This window comes from Euprymna scolopes, unplaced genomic scaffold (assembly GCF_053919585.1).
Source record: "Euprymna scolopes isolate OS-2025 unplaced genomic scaffold, ASM5391958v1 sca22, whole genome shotgun sequence".
NCBI classification, from domain to species: Eukaryota; Metazoa; Mollusca; class Cephalopoda; order Sepiida; family Sepiolidae; genus Euprymna; species Euprymna scolopes.
The window spans coordinates 85,609-91,989 of NW_027633236.1; the positions used below are offsets into that span (position 1 = coordinate 85,609).

At 60.0% G+C, this 6,381-nt stretch overlaps 2 non-coding genes and 1 pseudogene across 2 annotated transcripts in view; all 3 read right to left on the reverse strand.

Annotated features, from left to right (window-relative positions):
* The window catches only part of LOC145273882 (large subunit ribosomal RNA), a 5,723-nt gene extending 3,698 nt beyond the window's left edge, over positions 1–2,025 (reverse strand). The window contains exon 1 of the ribosomal RNA XR_013866542.1: positions 1–2,025. This exon is cut by the window's left edge and continues 3,698 nt beyond it. This is a non-coding gene — a ribosomal RNA (large subunit ribosomal RNA).
* A 593-nt stretch (positions 2,026–2,618) lies between these two features.
* Positions 2,619–2,776, reverse strand: LOC145273884 (5.8S ribosomal RNA). The gene has a single exon (XR_013866544.1). It is a non-coding gene; the product is annotated as a 5.8S ribosomal RNA (ribosomal RNA).
* Positions 2,777–3,171: 395 nt separating this feature from the next.
* Positions 3,172–5,540, reverse strand: LOC145273916 (small subunit ribosomal RNA; annotated as a pseudogene).
* Positions 5,541–6,381: the final 841 nt, after the last annotated feature.

The window sequence follows — 6,381 nt, forward strand, 5'->3', positions numbered from 1 at the left end:
GATCGATTTGCACGTCAGAGGCGCTTCGGACTTCCACCAGAGTTTCCTCTGGCTTCATCCCGACCGGGCGTGGATCGCCATCTTTCGGGTCCCTGGTCGCTCGCTACGCCAGAGTCGGCCGAGTCGTACTCGGAAAAAGGGGAAACCGACCCGGGGGTGATGCGCCCGCGCGCAGCGCCTAAACTCGACGACAAAATAGGACTAGTTCAAGCCGCGGGATCTCACCGATGGGCGGAAGGAGGATATGGAAGCTGGCGCCCGGCAATTCCCCTTTTTGGAAGATGCGCCGGTCCCCTCTCGGGGAGGAGGGAAAAACAACCGCACGTCAGCCACGAGCCTTCCCTCTCCTATCTCTCTCGGGAAGAGAGAAAAAAGGAAAAGTTGCGGGCACCGCAGCAGCGACGGCGGAAGGCCGAAAACGCCGCGCCGGCGGGATCGGGCACGGCTCGGAGGCGGGTGAGGCGAGGAGAAGACGACGGCACGAGACCGACGACACCCCCCGACGACCCCCGGACGACTTTGCCACGACACCTCTCCCGATCGACGCCCTCCTACACGCTCTCTCGCTTTCGCTTCGCCTTCGGGGTTAGTCAGAGGTGGCCCCTACGACTCGCGAACGGCCAGGACTCCTCGGTCCGTGTTTCAAGACGGGTCGGGTGGGTTGCCGATGCACGTCGCTGACCCGGGGTGGCGGGCGGCTCGAGTAAAAAAGCGTCGCCGAGCGACCTCTCCGGAAACGGAAACGGGCGCGGGCGGGGTTGCCCCCGACAAGAACCCGAAACGTCGGCGAGGTGCGTGACGGCGAGGCCGCGCCAGTCCTATCCCGCCTCTCATCGCGCACGCGCCCGAGACGGTGGGGCGCCTAAGGAGCGACACACAGAGTGCGTCGCCCGCACGCGACTTCCGGCGGGATCAAAACGGACCGGCTCGCCACGTGTAACGGATCGTGTCAGATTTCCTCCGTTCCCGGCAGAAAGGGGCAGTTACGTTCGCGGGCCCGACGGCCGGTGGCCCCCGACTTCACAAGGTGGGAAGACGGGGGTTTTCAGGGTGATGAAACGCCTGCCGCCTACGGAAAAAAAACCCGCGTGTTCGACCTGCACGCCGGGAACGGGTCGCGACGACGGACCGGAGGGGAAGTGCGTCCGGTGCCGGCCGCGCGGAGGTCGCGCCGAAGCGCCCGCGCCATGATTACGCCGAGCGATGATGAAGGGGACGGGTGCAGCGGAGTCGCGCGCGGAGGGAGCAGGAGGAAAGAAGAAGCGGCGGCGACGGATGCGGCGGGTTAGGGCCCGGCGGCAGCAGCGATCGAGAGGACGAGTCCCCTCCGTCGCAGCCAACCGACGCAGCCACCTACCGACGCCGCGGTCGTCACCACGTTTCCCTTCCCGCTATCCACGCGGCCCGTCTCCTTCGTCGGCGACGCGGGCACAAAAGCTGGAACCGCGGGGAACGAGTCCCCCGCGGACACGACGAACGACGACCTGTGCCGCGACGGCCTCTCTTTCAAGAACACACATCGAGTTTGGGCTCGAGCCTAGGCAGCACCGGACTGAGTCCCCCCGCGATCGCGGTGAGCGGTCCCACCCGTTTACCCCTGGGCGGTTTCACGTTCTCTTGAACTCTCTCTCCAAAGTTCTTTTCAACTTTCCCTCACGGTACTTGTCGACTATCGGACTCGTCCCGGTATTTAGCCTTGGATGGAGCTTACCACCCGATTTGGGCTGCGTTCCCAAGCAACCCGACTCTCGGATCGAAGGCCGTCGCTCGCCGTCCGCACCGAATGGGCCTGGCACCCGCCGCGGGCGGCCCCGATCGAGGGAACTCCGAACTATGCGAGACGAAAACGAACGGCTGCCTTCGACCCATGCGCCACACGTCCCGAAGCCTTTTACTTGCGACGGGATTCGGCGTTGGGCTTCTCCCGGTTCACTCGCCGTTACTAAGGGAATCCCGGTTGGTTTCTTTTCCTCCGCTTAGCGATATGCTTAAGTTCAGCGGGTCGTCTCGTCCGAGCCGAGGGCGGCGGTTTTTAGTAGAGTGTGGTGTTTGGAGGAGAGGAATCTCGATCGGTACCCTCCGTGTGACGACGGCTGGCCGATATAGCGCCCGTCCGACCGAAAATGAAGAAGCCAACAATTAAAAAAAAGCCTGGGTCCTCCCCATCCGACGTTGCCTACGACGCGGCCACCTTTTTACGGTGCGACGGCCGTGCTCGTCGCGCTGCTCGAGGCGTCGCTGAGAGACACCTTCATGAGGCAGAGAGCGAGACGAGCAGGCGGCGCTTACGTCGGCAGTCGGTTAGGTCGGTGCTTTTTTTTTGTTTTGTTCTCCCTTCGGCTGCTTTCGGACAGACTCCTCCTGCTCCTCCTCCACAGTGTTTCTTCACGCGGTCGAAAAGGGAAAAGACTCCGCGGTCTGCCAGCGGGAGACGAAGGAGGAGGCCGGAGAGGGTTTTAAAAAAAAAAAAGACATTGAAAGGAGTCAATTCTTTTTTTATTTTTCTTCCCCCTCGTCACTCGCTCCTGCGACGTCCCGGTTACCACCGTGCCGAGGACCGGGCGGGCACGGGGACGGCAAGATGTCGTTTCGTTAACGGAGAAAGACATGTAACGTTCCGCCTCTCGACCGGACGTGGCCCCGAGACAAGGGATCTCGGGGCCGCAATGTGCGTTCGAGGTGTCGATGTTCACTGAGTCCTGCAATTCGCATCAGTTCTCGCGGCTGGCCGCGCTCTTCATCGACGGACGAGCCGAGTGATCCCCCGTCCAGGGTTCAGCACTTGGGTTTTTTTATATTAGTTTTTGTTTATATAGATTTAGTAGTGTGCGAGGAGGTCTGTGCGAGGAGGCGTGACGGCATTGCAATGTCGCGAGTAGTTTGTTTTTAGCTAGCGGCGGTGGCACAGCGGCTGCAAAAAAACAAAAAACGATAAAGCGGCGACAAGGCAAAGAAGAAGCGGCCATCACTTGCGGTGGGCGAAAAAACAAACAGGTGGTAAGACGCGGAAGCAAGCAAGAAGAGCTGGGGCTTTAAAAACCTCCGCGTCACCACAAATCTATCTCTCGCTCCGCCTTTTATAGGTTTGTTTGCGCGCATTCGAGGCGTTGACGCCGACAGACAGAGGAGGTAGGCCGGAAAACAACAAACCAGTCTCGAACGGGAAAACGGTAATGATCCTTCCGCAGGTTCACCTACGGAAACCTTGTTACGACTTTTACTTCCTCTAAACGATCGGGTTCGGTCGTCTTCTCCAGGCATCGAACGCCGAGGCGTAGATGCACGAGTGTCGTGACGGACACGTCGCGCACTGCCCGGCGGCGTCGTCGGCCAGATCCGAGGACCTCACCGGACCGTTCGATCGGTAGTAGCGACGGGCGGTGTGTACAAAGGGCAGGGACGTGATCGACGCGGGCTGTTGACCCGCGCCTACCGGGAATTCCTCGTTCACGGGGTTGGTTACAGGCCCCGATCCCTATCACGGGAGGTGGTTCAGAGGTTTCCCAACCCTCTCGGGCCGGGGCGAAGTCCCCGCTGATACCTCCAGTGTAGCGCGCGTGCGGCCCCGGACATCTAAGGGCATCACAGACCTGTTATCGCTCCGCCTCGTGTGGCTTTCTGCCACCCGTCCCTCTAAGAAGTGCGTGAGAAAACCGACCCGGACCCGAGCGCCACGGAGGACGCCGAGCCCGCCGTAAAAATCACTGACATCGGCGCACTAGTTAGCAGGCCGGAGTCTCGTTCGTTATCGGAATCAACCAGACGGATCGCTCCACCAACTAAGAACGGCCATGCACCACCACCCACCGAATCGAGAAAGAGCTATCGATCTGTCAATCCTACCGGTGTCCGGACCGGGTGAGTTTTCCCGTGTTGAGTCAAATTAAGCCGCAGGCTCCACTCCTGGTGGTGCCCTTCCGTCAATTCCTTTAAGTTTCAGCTTTGCAACCATACTCCCCCCGGAACCGAACTCTGGTTTCCCGCAGGCTACCCGCCGGGTCATGGAAGCGAACGCCGGCGGATCGCCGGTCGGCATCGTTTACGGTCGGAACTACGACGGTATCTGATCGTCTTCGAACCTCCGACTTTCGCTCTTGATCGAGGAAAACGTGCTTGCCACACGCCATCGCTGCAGTTCGTCTTGCGACGATCCAAGAATTTCACCTCTAACGTCGCAATACGAGTGGCCCCGACCGCTCCCTTCGATCATTGCCTCGCCGTAGACGGAGACCGACAGACGTAGACGAGGCCCTCTTCCATCATTCCATGCTTATCGTATGCAAGCTTGAACAGCCCGCTCTGAGCACTCTAATTTTTTCAAAGTGAACGTACCGGCCGCCGCGGACACTCGGTTAAGAGCACCCTTGGAGGAGAAACCGCCGACCGCAACACGCGCGCAGACAAGACACGAAGCAGGGACTCGGAGCGGACCGGGGGGTTCAAAAAAAAGAGGAACGCGCGGAAAGGGAGAGGGAGAGAAGCGCGGGGGTCAGAGTGCGGGGATGCGAATGAACGCACCCAAACACACACACGTAGCACCCCCCCGTTAGACTACTCCCGGAACCGAACCGACGACCACTTGTTTTTTTTTCCCGGATCCCGATCACGACCTCCTCGTCCACCTCGCCGGCAGGACCGCGTGGCGGGTATGCTAGCGGTTGACACCGGCGGAAAGGGCCGGGAATGCGAACGGACGACCAAAGTCAACGACGGACGATGGCGCCGCCGCCCCGGGGCCGCTTGCGCGACCACGAACCCGAGTTCGGACTACGAGCTTTTTAACCGCAACAACTTTAATATACGCTACCGGAGCTGGAATTACCGCGGCTGCTGGCACCAGACTTGCCCTCCGGTTGGTCCTCGTTAACGGATTTGAAGTGTACTCATTCCGATCGCGGGGCCTCGACAGAGTCCCGCGTCGTTATTTTTCGTCACTACCTCCCCGTGCCGGGAGTGGGTAATTTGCGCGCCTGCTGCCTTCCTTGGATGTGGTAGCCGTTTCGCATGCTCCCTCTCCGGAATCGAACCCCGATTCCCCGTTACCCGTAGTAACCACGGTAGGCACTTAACCGACCGTCGACAGTTGATAGGGCGGACCCTCGAGAGACCCGTCGCCGGGCGTGAAAGCTCGTGCGATCGACCAGTGAGTTATCCAGAGTCACCAAAGCGGAGCGCGCCGCCCTATGAGCCCCGCCACCGAACGGACCCGCGAGCGGGAACGCCGACGACGGGAGGACGGAATGACGCGCATCGGTCTCAGTCTAATATGTAGCGCCGCGACCCGGAACGGCCGACGCGGGTGCCAGCGCGCGAGGCGTGGCGACGACGGCGCGCCGACCGATCGCGGCCTGTGTCACATGTATTAGCTCTAGAATTGCCACAGTTATCCATCGCCTCCGAGGAGGAATACGGTCCCGAGGATTAGGTCCGGTTCCTGAGCCATTCGCGGTTTCGCCCGTTCTAATGCGTGGCGTGAACTTACACTTGCATGGCTTAAGCTTTGAGACAAGCATATGACTACTGGCAGGATCAACCAGGTATCGTTGGAATTTGGGACTTTGTTTCGACAGAACGACAGACCGACCGACCGACCGACCGACATAAGACAGACAACTACAACGACGGGCACGTGTTTATTTATTTTTCGAGGGGGTTCGCCGTCAGTAGAAGCGCGCTGCCCGCGCTGATGGCCTCTTTTTTGTTTCTCCCCTGACTTGGACCGAGACCGAGACTCAAAGAACGAAAGCGACCAACGTCGACAACAACAACGACAACGGCACCCTTGACAGCGATACATACGACAAACGACAAGCAGCACGACGGCAGTGCACACGGACATCGAGGGTCAAGGTGCAGACTGAACTCGCCGAGGTCGTCGTCATCGTGGTCGCCATCGATTCCGTCTCGTCGTCGTCGTCGTCAACGTCCACGTCACAGCCGGCCGAGAAGAGAGAACAGACGACAGCGTCGACAAAAACAACATCGACAACGGCACCCTTGACAGCGATACATACGACAAACGACAAACAGCACGACGGCAGTGCACACGGACATCGGAGGTCAAGGTGCAGACTGGAATCGTCGAGGTCGTCGTCATCGTGGTCGCCATCGATGCCGTCTCGTCGTCGTCGTCGTCGTCTTCGTCGTCGTCGTCGTCGTCATCAACGTACCAACCGACCGAGACGAGAGAGCAAGCAACAACGTCGACAACAACAACGACAACGGCACCCTTGACAGCGATACATACGACAAACGACAAACAGCACGACGGCAGTGCACACGGACATCGGAGGTCAAGGTGCAGACTGAACTCGTCGAGGTCGTCGTCATCGTGGTCGCCATCGATGCCGTCTCGTCGTCGTCGTCGTCTCCGTCGTCGTC